Consider the following 15,092-nt stretch of genomic DNA (forward strand, 5'->3'; position numbering starts at 1 on the left):
TGACATAAACCCAAATAAGCCTGGGCACTGCAATGAAACACAGTCACTAAAATATCTTCCCAAAAGCCATGTAAGCAGATTGCAAATGGACTAAAGAAGGGTCTGATGAAAAGAGGTGGGTAATAAGATATATAGATTCAGGTAGGCGTAATCTAAAACCTAGGGGAAGAGGGAGAAGGAAACAGGAATAAAATACTTTGAAGTTCCTTTTGTGCATGAGATTTTTAAACTGAGTTTGTATTTATGATCAGCTCAGGTCGCTAATGCAATTCTGAGCCAAGGGGCAATTAGGAGACCCGCAGCCTCGAGCCATCGCAGCGCCGTGCTTGCACAGGCCACAAAGCATCCTGAAAGCCAGGAGCAGCTGCGAAGTCAAGCTGTTGACCTCATTGTGCTGGACAGTAAATCCCCTTGGAGGCAGCCTGCTTGGCTTTAAAAGGCATTTGGGCAGACAAGAGTAAAAAAATGAAGAGCAGGTGAAGTTTCGGTGTGCTGTTAAGCTGGGGGGAAGGAGGCGGTGGGCGGTGTGAGCACCACAGGCTGTGTGTGCTGGTAGGACCAAAGGACCCCACCATCACGGCTGTGGCTGGGCACCCCAAACCCCAGAGCACCATGCCTTTCCCTGCCCGTCTTGCAGCTCGTGGGGCAGCATGGGGGGGTTGTGTGTGTGAATGAATCAGATGAGATGTAGGTTGAGAGGTGGAGCAAGGAAGAAATATATTTTGACCAAAGTTGGAGAGCTGGCAGCTGGCAAACCCTTCCTCCAAGGCAGCGGTCGCTTTCTGAAAGTTTGGGCAAAGCTGCCTTTGAGCAGCAGTGGGTGAGGGCTTAGCAAACCTCTCCAGGCAGGACTCAAAAGAGACATCCCGGGCACGAGCTAAAAAGTTTTCAGGGTTCAGCTATATGACTGAATTAGCAGAGATGTGGTAACAGCTTTTCTTCTGGGAGGCTTCGAGGGAGTTTTAAGATGCAAGAAAGCACAAGTTGTGGCTGCAAACTCTGGAGGCCCCTTGCCAGCTTGCTCTGTATCTTAAGGCCAGGACTTAGGTAAAGCCAAAGCGACCGCTGCCCAAATCCCTGGGGCAGGCTTGGGTCCTGCGGGCACAGGTGAGCTGGTGGAGGCTGCTGGGACCGGGGTGGGCGCAGAGAAGCGACACCGCAAAGCACAGCGCTCCATTGCATGGGGTATGCAGGTCTTAAATTTCAGAGGATGAGTCTGTATTGGGCTGAGAAACTTTCCTTCTCCTCCCATCACTAGAGACATGAACTTGCAGATGCTTCTCCCCTCTTTCCTCCATCTGAAAGAGTGGAGCACTCTCCTTATGACCTAGACTGAAGAGCTGTCTGGAAGAGAAGGATCTGGGGGTTCTCATTGACCAGCAGCTGAACATGAGCCAGCAGTGTGCCCAGGGGGCCAAGAAAGCCAACGGCATCCTGGCTTGGATTAGAAATAGTGTGGCCAGCAGGAGCAGGGAGGTGATAGTCCCCCTGTGCTCTGCACTGGTGAGGCCACACCTGGAGGGTTGTGTCCAGTTTTGGGCACCTCAATACAAGAGAGATCTTGAGGGGCTGGAGTGAGGGCAGAGGAGGGCAACGAGGCTGGGGAAGGGCCTGGAGAATAAATCCTGTGAGGAGAGATTGAAGGAGCTGGGGCTGTTCAGTGTGAGGAGGAAAAGGCTGAGGGGAGACCTCATCACTCTCTACAGCTCCCTGAAAGGACGTTGTAGAGAGGTTGGTGCTGGTCTCTTCTCACAGGTGATTACAGAATCATGGAATCACAGAATTGTCTAGGTTGGAAAAGACCTTGAAGATCATCCAGTCCAACCATCAACCCAACATTAACAGTTCCCAACTACACCAGATCCCTCAGCGCTGGGTCAACCCTACTCTTAAACACCTCCAGGGATGGGGACTCCCCCCCTGCCCTGGGCAGCCCATTCCAACGCCCAACAACCCCTTCTGCAAAGAAATGCTTCCTAATATCTAGTCTAAACCTTCCCTGGTGCAGCTTGAGGCCATCCCCTCTTGTTCTGTTGCTTATTACTTGGTTAAAGAGACTCATCCCCCCTCTCTGCACCCTCCTTTCAGGGAGCTGTAGAGGGCCATGAGGTCTCCCCTCAGCCTCCTCTTCTCCACACTAAACCCCCCCAGTTCCCTCAGCCGCTCCCCATCAGACCTGTGCTCCAGACCCTGCACCAGCTCCGTTGCCCTTCTCTGGACACGCTCGAGCCATTCAATGGCCTTTTTGGAGTGAGGGGCCCAAAACTGAACCCACTCATCGAGGGGCGGCCTCACCAGTGCCGAGTGCAGGGGTAAGATCCCTTCCCTGTCCCTGCTGGCCACGCTACTGCTGATACAAGCCAGGATGCCATTGGCCGCCTTGGCCACCTGGGCACACTGCTGGCTCATGTGTGACAGAACAAGAGGGAACAGCTTTAAACTGCAACAGGGGAGGTTCAGACTGGACATGAGGAAAAAATGTTTCCCAGAAAGAGTGGTCAGAGAGTGGAATAGGCTGCCCAGGGAGGGGGTGGAGTCCCCATCCCTGGGTGTGTTTAAGGGTCGTTTGGATGAGCTGTTGGGGGATGTGGTGTAGGGGAGAACTTTGTAGAGTCGGGCTGAGGGTTGGACTCGATGATCCCGAGGGGCTTTTCCAACCTGAATGATTCTATGATTCTGTGATTCTATTTCCACCTCAGGGGATGCAGGAGGAGTTGTCTCCCACCCTGCAGCTGCTGTGCTGGGAACTAGAAATGCATTTGCAGACACATGCAGCTGGCTGCAGGTCAGCAGCACGCTCATTTATGATTCTTTCAGGGGATAGGTGAGATGTCTGCTTGTTCCAATTAGCTTTTAAAATAATCTCTTCAATTCTCTCCTTAACAGCAATGCCTGCTGGAGTGGGAATTGTGAGAGCTATTGCTTCTTAGCTTTCATGGCTTGGTGGCAGCATGGGTTGTCTGCTCCTGCCAAGGGGACTGCGCTGGTGTGTGATCAGCATCCTCATGCTCTCTGGTCCAGGTATGGTCTTAGGAGGGTGCTGGGTTACGATGGCTTTCCTGGATTCAGGCAGGGAAAGAGAAATCTTGGGGTTTGTCTGAAATGCTGGCAATCTGCAGTGGCGGCGAGTTGCTTTTATCACTCAGTGCTTACCTTCATGCTGCAGGCCTCCAAAATCATGCAAGAAAAATAAAGGAGGGTTATATTGTTGTCTGAGGAAGTTGGGCTCCTCTTGTTTGCTTGTTTGTTTGTTTTCTTTCTTTCCTTTGATTGCTTTGTTTTTAGTCTCTTCCAGACAGCTGGCTCTGCCTCATTCATCAGGCTAATTGATGATGGGCCATGTGGCTATATGGAAAATAGAACTTGTCTGAATAGCTGGATTCTTCTTCGCTTGCTTACTTTAATGAGATGAGAGGAGATAGATGTGATTGTGGTTAGTATTACTGCCAGTGCTTTTATCATGCACTTCTTCTGGCTTGGGCAGAAAAGCCTGGCATGGAATTTCCATGGCACACAGCCTGCGAATTTAAAACTGGGTAAAGGCTTGGCCGTGGTATTGGTGTGATCATCATTGCTATGCTACGAGGACAGTCCCTGGGTGAGAGAAATGCTAAATTGTTGTTGTCTATAATTTGCTGACGGGCTACTATTGAGTGGGACAGGTGAGCTGAGTACTTTTCTCCACTCACGTTTGAGTTTGAAGCCCATCAGTGGGACTAATGTGGGCAAGGAGACCGTTGTCTGCTGGTTTGTAGGCACAGAGAGCTTTGTCAGCGCAGCTGAGTTTCCACAGACACTTAATTCCTGGGATTAATTATATTTATGCTTTCCCTCCCTCCTAATATAATGACTTGGTCTGCAAGATGTATTGCACAGCACACGTACAAGTGTGGCAGAGATGTCATCGATGATGATGATGATGATTACTAAAGGAAGCACCTACACCAAGGCCTTGAAGCACAGTCAGCCCCATTTCACCGGGGCCGTGGGGAGTATCTCTGATACCCAAAAAGACGTGCAATGGGGGCAACAACAGCAGTATTCATCTGGTCTATCTCCATAGAGTTGTGCAAGGGCATCCTCCTGTGTCTCCTGAAGGAAATCACATTTTTTGTTCCTTAGGTGATATTTCAGTCTCCTGTTTTGCTTCAGACTTGGGTTTCAGTGCACAGACCCACCAGTGAATGGGTCAGCCAAGGAAAATTGCAGGAAAGCAGGCTCTTGACAAGCAGGGCAACGTTCCAAAAGCAGCTGCATTCTGCTTTCAAAAGGGACTGGGGCTCAGCTCTGAGGAGTCTCCTTTGAAACAGAGCCATGTTAGAGACACAGAATTGCCCCCATGGATCTGGCCTTAAACATTTCATATATTTGTCTGGGCCTTGGAAATCACTGAGCTACTGTTCACAACTGTTCTGCATCCCATGGGTATCCATGGGGGACATTAGGACTACAGCCCTTCTGAAAAAAAAAACCAAGCTATTTTTAACGAAATTTGACTATAATTTAATTTTTTATCAGCACTTGCCAAAAGTCAGAGTGTTGGTAAAAAATTACTTGAACTTTGCACATTTTCATTGGAAATGGGGATAATGCATCTTGGTTTTGGCAGAAGGAGGCATTTCTAGTTCTATGAGAAAGTGGCCTGAAAAAACTTTGAGGTTCCTGCTTTTTTTAAAAAAAATTATGCTTCATCTTCCATACTCTAAAATATGCAAATGTGGAGCTTTAAATTTGGATTTGGAAATTTTAAATTTGGAAAAATTCTGATTTGGGGGTTGTGCTGTAACCTGAGCATTGGGCCACAAATCTCCAGATATGGCTCTTGCATTTCTTTGTTAATGTTGTAAACAACTGTGCATTAATAGGATTTTTTTTTTTTTTTCTCCTGTGGGGGCACTTTAGCCATTGACCCTTGCAGTGAAGGGTCTTTAGGAGAAAAAACAAACAACTTAAGGCTGACCTTGACAGAGCTGCAGCCATGTCTGCCAGCTGGCAATGAAGCTTCACCTCCCTGCTGGGGGCCAGGAAAGGCTGTTGTCTGTTTATGGTGACTCTGGAGGGGGTTGCTTGCTGTTGTGGCCCCTGCTTTATCATATGGCTTGCTGTACACCCCTTGCATGATCAGTATGCTCATATTATATCCGTTTTGTTGTATGTCTGGGCATACAGGCCTGGATGGAGATGCCTGCAGGTGGCTTGTGCGGTCAAGCAATGTCTGGTCCCAGGCAGAGGAGGGGATGGAGGTGTCAGGGTGGAGGCTACCAGGCAGCTGAGATGGTGATGGGCTGCCACTGCCCAGTTTCATGGCTGTAAGGGGGCTGAGGGCTGGAGGAAAGGCCTGCAAGGAGCCCTCTTGGACCACGTTTAGCTCAGGAACGCGACACTGCACTCCCTTTGCCAGTCTTGCAGTCTGGAGAGGGGACACACACCCCACTGGTAGATTTAGGCTTCTACTTCATCCCAGCAGGTAAGGGAGAGCCCTGGCCATGGCCCAACCCATCTGTGGTTATTGTAAGCATGAAGTAACTCAGCAAGGCAGGGTTCAGTAATATTTGCCACCTGCCTCTGACTAGGGTTGTACCCATGAAGGGATCATGCAGCCACATGGCTCTTACTGTACTGGGGGTCCAGTGGTGCGCATCCAGTGCCCAACGTCGGGCCAAGGACCCAGCCCAGACCCTGGTTGAACACACCCAAGTCCTGACTGCTCTCCCTGGGGTGGCATCTCACCAGCCCAGCTCTTGGCAGGCAGCTGGAGGATCTCCCCAGCCAGCAGAGTTTTGGTTGAGCGTTTCAAACCAAAGCAAATGTCACCTGGCCAAAAGTTTCTGACCTTAACAAATCTGAAGGAGGGTCTTGAACCCACTCTAATGCTGTGCTTTTGTGTTCAACTGCATTTGCTCCTCTTTGGGGCCCAAGGTCCAAGTACCCAAGAGGGCTGAGCTGGGACCATGACTCAGGGCCCCCGGGCTTAGAGTGAGGAAACGTCTCTGAGCTGTGTGACTGTAAGAATGAATGTCTGCATGTGCGTGCCCTTGTGTGTATGTGTGAGATGGCCCTGTGTCCTTCTAAGTGCTTACTGAGGACATGCAGTGGCTCCTCAGAAGCCTATTTCTAGGCTATTTCCCAGTTTTCCCACTCCTAGCCCTACAGGTGCATTTCTGAGGAGAGACTCATGTCAGGATCCTAATTTTAGGCTTGTGTGCCTAAGTGTGCCAGCATATCCTACAGCTGCACCCCTGCCCAGTTGAGAAGTCACAGGGGACCCTCCTCTCCCTCACAGACCAAAGGCAAGAGCACAGCCTGGGAGGCTTTATTTCTTCCTTGGCTGAGGACAGGTTTCCTGTAGGAGTTTCTTCCTCATCGACTGAGTGTGTGACACCTCCAGCCTATGGGGTTGGTGTAGGGACACATCCTGAATCACCTCAATTCCCTGTCTCCTCCTTACTCCTCCACTGAGTTGGCACCCAAAAATCTCCTCATGAGACAGTGTGACCCTTGGTTGGGTCATACCAACACATTGGGCAAACTCACTGAAACCCTGGTACCAGTTCTGCCGTCAGCCTGTGGAAACTTGTTGTTTTCAGTGGTCCCGGGTGTGTGTGTGTGTCTTCCCTGGTGTGGAGCAGTTTGGATTGAGAAGGAATTCAACTTGATTTGCCTTGCTGAAAAAAATAACCAGGAACCATATGCTGCCGCATGAAGGGTGCTTTTGAGGGATGCCAGGGGACCAGGCACCACGGCAGAGGAAGGGGCACTGCCAGCCTGGAGTAGCAGTGTGAAGGAGGGGGCTGATAATGAACCTGAGGATTTAACGTCTTGAACTACAAAAGCCACGTCAGCGCCATTGCAATAAAAATGGGCTGGTTTGGTGAAGAGGGAGGAGGGTGAGGCTGAGAGGGGAGGGTGCGTGGATGTGAAATCAACCCTGTTGTTCCTGGCGTCAGCTGTATCTAGGGCTTCCTGGCCCCTCCCAGGTCTGTAAAAGCTGTTCCAGAGGTTGGGAGAGGGTTGTGGTGGATGCAGGAAAAGGAGCTGTTTGGTGGAAAAGAGTGAAACTATTGTGGGACTGGCTGAGAGGTAAACTGGCAGAGGCCCCCCACTGAAGGGCTAGCTCCTCCTTACAGGGAGGGCAAGAAGGCAAGCGGCCACCACGCATCATGAATGACAGTGGCAGCAAGGCCTCTCAGCTAAGAGGTCAGCTAGGACCGAGCCTGGGTTCTTGTGGTCTCAGCCCACCTCAGGGTGGCCACTGCCAGGGACACACAGGGGACGTGCCTGGGAAGGCCGTGGCTTGGACCATCCTTGGCCCAGCAAACCTCCGTGTCCAGAGCTGATCTCTGCTCATTTGTCCTCCAGACTCAGAGGGAGGTGTGAGGTGTTAGGAGTGAGATAGCTTGGCTTTTTTTGCTGATGGTGGCTGAGAAACAGGATTTTAGTTCCACGCTAAAATGCGCCTTGGAGCTGTTCATGGAGCGGCTTATCCAACATGGTTCCTCCCAGGTGGGAGGATCCCTTCCTTGCTACCACTCATGGGTCAGGGTACTGTGGGACAGTTGTCCTTCATCCCATTATGGAAGATGAAGAAGATAATTGTTTTGCGTGCAGTGCATGCAGCAGAAAACAAAAGGACAAAATGGTCCTAATTTTCACAAGGAGAAAGTTAAGGTAGGGTACCTTGATCTCACCTTGGGGCTCTTGGTCTGCTCCAAGCAGAAAGCTGGTTATCCTGAAGTAAACCTAGCTGTTTGTAATACGTAACCTGGAAACAAAATTGGGGGCTTTGCTAGATCCGATACGGTTTTGGTTAAGTGGGAGCAGTGTTTGGGGAGTGAGCACGAGCTCAGTTTAGGTCTGCATATCCAATTCTGGTTTGTACAATAATTCTAATTCTCAGCCTAGCAGCCTGAGCTTGGCAATGTCTGCGCCCTGGTTTTTCTGTCACTTCTGCTGTGACCTTTTCTATAGTTTTATGACATTGGCTCAAGTGTGACCTCGGAGTGAGCTTGGTGGGGCTTGACTACTCAGTGGTTTTAATGAAAGTCATCAAACTTAGGATATTACAACTCAATGGTGAATTGGTACCGGGAGGAAAAGCGTGGGGAAGGTGTGAAAAAATGACATTCACTGTGAAAATGACAGGGCTGAAAGGACAAAGCTAAAGGGTAGAACTGCTTACATCTTCATTAACTTTTAAGATATTGTAGTTAACAAAACTTGCTCTATTTTAAGAGTTTGATTTGAAAAGTTGCTTAAGCATAGCACCATGCCTGCTTCATTCAGCAACGTCTCTGTTGCACACAGTGCCTGGGGGATTTTGACCACTTCAGCTTCGGATCTGCAGGAAAAATCATTAGTGAACAGCATGAACCATCAGCTGGTGTTCTTTGCTACCGTTCAACACAGTAATTAGTAGCTTTTAGGGCTGTCTTTTTAAAGTGCTTGTAATGAGGAATGAGGAAAAATTTGTTAGTGAAACTAGAGGACTGAGGAATAGTCATGGTCAAGAAGGGGAAATCCGGGGAAAATGAGACCTTCAGAGTGCAGATCCCCCTGCTCCTGCGGAGCACTTCTCTCTTTCAGAGCCTGAACCGACAGGCGGAATATGTTTCTTATATTTGGAGGGGGCTGAGAAGGGCTGAGCAAGTGAAATGTCTTGCTTTCATAGACTCAGTGCAGACCTGCTTAAAATTGGAAGAATGGGAAGTCATTCATTTTATCTCTGAGTGGTATCTCAGACGTCAGTACCCCAGACTTCCAGGCATCTGGCCCCAACATCAAACACTGTCGATGTTCAGCCTTGACAGTGATCCCAACACCACGAAGGTTTCGGCTGACCTTGCAGGGACTCAGGCCACGAGGCTAAGAGGGGTCCCCAGGACACTCGCCATCCCCCTTCCGTGTCCTCCAGAGAAAAAGAAACGCACAAAGACACCTGCCACGTTCTTTTGTCTTTTTTTTTTTTTTTTTTAATTATTCCTTCATATTCAAACTTCACAAACAGTGTGAACTTGTACAATACCTCAGAAAGTGAAACTTACAAAAAAAGTGCTGGTAACATTAAAAAAAAAAACAAAAAACAAACATCATTCTTAGCAACATCAATTACTCTTCCACACAAAACAGAAACCTTGTAAAATTTATTTCCGTATTTTTTTAAGGCGTAATACTTCCGTATAAAGTATATGCAAGAGATAAAACTTCACAGTATTCCAAAATGTCACAATAATAATAATAATAATATAGTATAATGAAGCGCTACAGTTAATTTTCTTTTTTTATTTTTTTTTTCCTGTTTTAAATAACAAATACAAGTCACAGGTAAATATACGTGAGAAAAATACGAGGCTAATATTAAATGGCAGGTAAGGATACTCTCACTGTAAGAAAAAACTGGCAGGATGTGTGTATTTATTCTATATTTTAAAGCACTTGATAGAAAAGGCGTATGCAAGGTATTTTTTTTTTTAACAATTTTCTATTTGCTTGTTTTTGATAACTGACATACCATTTACAGAGTATAATGAGAGAAAAAAAAGGAACTTAACCCCTCAAAACTTTTGACCTGCTCTTCACATCGTCACAAACCATGTTTCTCGAGAGATGCCTGTACAGCGGTGGGGTGTGTGTGTGTGTGTGTGTGTGTGTGTGTGTGGTGTGCAGGCGGCAGCGCGCGTCGTGGCTGTGCGGATGGGTGGGCATCGAACGACACACACGGCCACGGCATCACGCATCGGTACCGGCAGAGACCCGTCTCCCGCGGAGGATCTCCAACCGCTCTGGGGCCCAATCCTGAAGTCTCTATGCCGGCAAGATGACCCCCCCCGAGGGCGGCGCTGGTGGTTGCCTGCATAAAGACCCCAGGATTTAGGCCTGGGTGCAGTCTCCCATTCACTCAGCATCGAATGACTGTTGGGAATTTCTTTGTCCCCAAGAAGAAAATGTCTATTTTTAATTATTTTTTTTTTTTTTAACATCCGCACGCACAAGCGCGTGCTCTCCCCTCCCGCCATTTCGCTCCCCCCTCCTCCCCACCATGCAACAAAGACCGATCAAGAAATTTCCGCCTGGGTTCAAGCCAGTGCCACGAGGAATGGGAAGGTGGATGGACGCCCCCTCCGCCGCGGGGCCGCGCGCTCAGGTGTGCGTGTGTAGCGTTTTGCAGAGAGGCCGGCGTGGGCCCTCGCCCCCCGCGCGCTCGCGTGTCCGTGCTAACAGCCACTCGGCCCACGGGTAACAAAAAGACAGCAGATAGCATTAACACATCAGTAAGGTGCTCAAAGAAAAAAAGGCGGCTCCCACTCCTAGAATGGGAAGCCACGTAAGGTGCTTCAAAAAGGTTTGTTTTTTGTTTTTTTTTTTTTTTTTCTTTTTTTTCAGTTTCAGACATTTTAAAAAAAGGACTGATTGAGCATGTGGTACGTGAGAGCAAGGCCGAGAGTTTTGAGACTTCTGACATCCTCCATAAACAAGAGCTTCCTCAGGGCAGGATGCGTTTTTGTTTGTTTGCTTCTTTTTGTTGTTGTTGTTGTGGTGGATCAGTTTAGATGCAAATTTTTTTCATATAAAACAAAAAAAAAGTAACAAACCAACCCAATGTGAGAAGTAGTGTTAAAGTCAAACTGCGTTATTGGGCTGAGTTTTTGTTTTTGTCTTTTTTTTTTTTTTTTTTTTGCCCATTCATTCAGTTAGCACCGTTCCTTTTTATTCTGGTTACAACCCAATTCCTTCTGTAATTATTGAACGTACAGAAAGGACCAAGTAGTTGTTTTTATTTTTTGTGATCTGTTTCAAGAGCCCAACCGTAATTCCTCTGCTGCTGCTGTGTTTGTGTAGCATCTGGTTTCATGAGCTTAAGAAGAAAGGTTAGTCTGCTGATATTTAAGGTTGACGTGTGTGTTTGTATGCATACACATTGTTCTATACATACACACTGCATGGAGTACATTTTAACTGGAGATAAAGTGAACTGGGTTCAAACACATATGCACTATCTTCCCCTATGTATTTGAAACAGTCTGGAGCTTTGATTTGATTTTTTTTTTTTTTTTTTTTTAAAGTGCATTTAAAGCAAAATAACTGGCATTCACATACCCCATGGAAAACACGACAGCAGTGGAAAGCTTGACTATGCTGAACTCCTCAGACTTGACAATGCCAAAAGCAAATGGGGCAGTGACAGGCCTCAGTGTAGGCAGCTATTCTTGGGCAGCACCATTGGCAAGGAGGGAAGGCAGGAGGTGGTGGAAGGGAAATTGCTTTAGAGGTTGAATATTTGAACTGTTTTCAATTCCGACATAGCTGTGTCATTCCCAATACAGCTTCCTTTTCGATGATTAATGACCTCTGTCTTACGGATGTACACGTCTGACTCTCCCTAGTTCTGTCTTTCATCGTGTGTGTGTCCCAAGTGCCAGCATCTATTAGGAATAAGGCACTGTTGAAATTACAGTTTTACAAAAGAAGCAAAATAATCCAACCTTAACAATCCCGACTGCCTGCACTGCTCTCCTCCCCCTCCCTCCCTTTTTTTTTGGGAAATATTGCATGTGATAGAGTTTATTCTTATGTTCTCTAAGTGTGTCAAAAGTAGGCCTTGGACAAATGTCTTAAGTCCATCAGCACCAAAGATGGGTGGTAATTCACCCTTTCTCTTGTATATATGTGCACACATGCAGACTGCGAATTGGGAGGGGGGAATAACCACACCGTTCCCCTGCTGCTCCTCCCTGGCTCTAGAGCCCAGCCTAAAGAATAAATTTCCAGTCCCCCGTCCACAACATTTTCATTTACTGGGTCATTTATGGAAGTGATCAAGGGATTCTTCATTCCCACCACCCAGGTGCTACAGGGTTTATGGGTGGATTTCTGAAAGGGTAAGCTCCCGGAAAGCCTGCGCGGAGCTTCCTGCTGCACAGAGGAACAGCGCGGGTGGGAGCCCACCCTCGCGCTTGCCTGCCAGATGGACACTACTCAGGGGCTGCTTTGTGCTGATTCTTAAAATCAGAAAAGCCTCTACAAGCGCAGCTGGCTCCTCCATGGAGTCAGGGGCGCCGACTGTGCAGTGGGCAAGTCTGCAGAGAAGCCGGGTGGCAGTTGGGTCCCTGTCTGCCCACGAGCAGCTGCGGATTGCGAGCGCTCTTCTGTTACGCCAACGCGCTCTTTCTTCCCCACGGTTTTGACCTGGGAACAAGCCATGTTCCAGTAACTGGGTGGGGTTTATTGGCCCTAAAAATACTGCAGTCAGCCCATCATAACATGCATTTGCTGTGGCAGCTGGTATATCCTTCTCCTGTTAGAACACTGAAAACGATCCATTAACTACCTTCCCTGAGCCAGGATCCCACTGGCTCCTCTCACCCTTCACCAAAGGCTAGGGCTGCCTCATAAAGCAGAGAATATAGTCGAAAATAAGAAAAGCAAGCAGACAGTAAGGGTTATAGCAAAGAAAGCACAAGACCAGACGGTCTAGCATTTAAGCTGTAGGCTGGTCAGTTTAGCCACCATCGTTAAAATGGACTGAGATTAAAGGAGTCTAAACTGCTATGGACTGGGTTTTTAGAAGTGACACAAACCTTGGGTGGGAAATGAGTTGCCTTTTTTTTTTTAGTGGTTTAGAAGTCATCTTGATAAGGCCACAAACTGCATTTGTCTTGTCAATGTAACTGCCTGCAAACAACATGAATTGAAATCGAGTGAGTGCTTCACTCAGGATAGGAATGGGAGAGAGGAGCCACCCCATGCCCACTACGACTGCTCTGTAGGAGAGAGGAGCATCTGAGGAGGTGGTGGTGGTGGTGGAGGGTGTCTCCTTGGGAAGACCTGCTACGTGTGGAAAAGGAAAGGAGCTAATAGCATCTCTCCGCTCCCCTTCCCCTCACCACCACCTTACTGTTTTGCTGGACACCTATAGACAAGTGGCACTTCTAAAGAGCCTCCTCCTGCGTCTCTCATGTGTAAGTTGGGGAAGGGGAGGAGGTTGGTATAATTACAAAAGGGGAAAAAGAAGGCACATGATTTTACTCAGTCCTGACTGAACCCACATTTTGAAAGCAAGGGCAGTTTAGGTGGAGGGCAAAAAAGTGCTCAGTGGAGCGGGTGCTCACTGAGAAGAAATCTCAGGGCAAAGGAAGAGGGAGAATAAAAAGGAAAGGCAGGAGAAATGAAGGCCACATTCAGCTTTCTGTCTGCTTGACAGTCTCAAGATTTGGCTGCATTATTGTCCAGGAAGGAAAAGAGTCTGGTTGGTCTTGAATGTAGCCCAGTTATATATCTCCAGTTTTTGTTATGGCTGTTGGTGTCTTCCTCCTTCCCCTTCCTCTGGTCCCGTGAGTGCCTGGAGCACTGCTTTAGTCTTTTAAAGCCTGTTCTTCAAAAACTGAGAACATGGCACACCTCTTTGGTCACCCTCAGCCTCTACTTCTCCTCAAATCCAGAACCAGTGATCAAACTGAGCAGTGCTCCCCGCTGGTCACTCCCACTGTTGGGGTGCCAAAAAGGCTTGATTAGTGACTGAAAACTCAAACCATCCTCACGGTTTCAGTTGGGTTGGTGAGTTGGTCACGAAAGCGGCAAAGCAAAGCCACTGGCCGCATGACGGGAAACAAAGGGAGCTGCTGACTGAGAAACTGGGACGTCATTTACAGAGGTCATTATGAGCATCGCGGCTCTCAGTCACTTAACCCCTTGTGCATCGCCACGTCTAGGTACCACGGGTTTTCCTTCTCCACCAGTGACTGTAAGCCTTTCTCATTCCTCTGGTAGATGGGAGAAGAAGTAGAGCTGATGGCCTGGCTTTGGGATTCCAAAATACTGTTTTGCATTTTCCCCCCGAGTCTCTGCCTCAAAAATGCATTTAATTTCTCTCTCCCCCTCCCACCATCCCCGCCCCCAATTTGCTCAGGAAATCATAAGGCAGAGTAATGAGAAGTAGGATCACCAACAGCTCTATGAAGACACAGGGTGGTAAAATGCTTCCACACAAACTCACAGTCCAGTGTTTGTGACATTTCATAAATAACTTTTTTTTTTTTTAAAAAAAAAGAATAACACAAGAACAATCCCTTTACTTACTCATCCGAAACAAAATAAACAGCAGTGGCTACAAACTTCTTCTTGTAACAATTACAAAAAAACTCCCAACAATACAATCCCCCAACTTTTAACACGCGCCTTGAATGTTTTTTTTTTTTTATTTTAAACCTCAAAACTGCAGCATATCCTTAAGGGCAAACTTTTCAATTAGTTTTTTCTTTCTTTTCTTTTTTTTTTTTTTTTAAATAATGTGTTCACCAAAAAGAAAAAAAATTCCACAAAACAGTCTTGTACCAAGAAAATGCATTCAAAAATAGAAAATACTACACAACAAAAATATGTACCCTTCCTTTCCAAAAGAGTCTTCACAAAAATGTAGAAAAATGCCAACCATTTTTTTCCTTTCCTGAACACTTAACTTTCAACCTAGGGCACAATTATTTATTGACTTATAATGTCTGTTTTTGCATAAAATATGGAAGATAAAAAACAACTATCAGGACTGTGAAGTTACAAACAACACCTCATTATTCTTCCCACCCCACATTCCCTCCTTAGAAAACAAAACAGAGAAAGCCAATGTTTCAACAACTGATTGAAAGCCATCAGGCTAGGAAAAACCATCAGCTGATATGGGGATTCAAAGATGCTGGCATAACAGGAAAATCATCTGCCTTTTAAAATGTATGCTCTTTGCATTTATCTCAACACAAGTCTCTGCCCCGCTGTACTCAAATGATCAGGCACTATGGAGACAGGACACTGCCGGGCACTGAAAGATCCGGGAAGAATTTGGGGTGATGAGCCCAGGGACTGCACGTGGGTTCGTGCACGCGTGGGCACAGGCGGTGTTTTACTCGCAAAAGAACTGTTGCCATTTTGAAAGACAGAGAGGATGTTTCCATTTGCCTGAAAAGTGCAAGGGCCATTTCTGGATCATAGTAGTTAAATATGCAAAAGTTTTACTCTGCTTAATAGTCAAGTCCATTTTTCTGGCAAAGGCAGGCTCTTCAACCAGAGTTAGATCGTTACCAGTTCACGGCTGGGAGTGGGTAACA

This window comes from Strix aluco, chromosome 2, assembly GCF_031877795.1.
Source record: "Strix aluco isolate bStrAlu1 chromosome 2, bStrAlu1.hap1, whole genome shotgun sequence".
NCBI classification, from domain to species: Eukaryota; Metazoa; Chordata; class Aves; order Strigiformes; family Strigidae; genus Strix; species Strix aluco.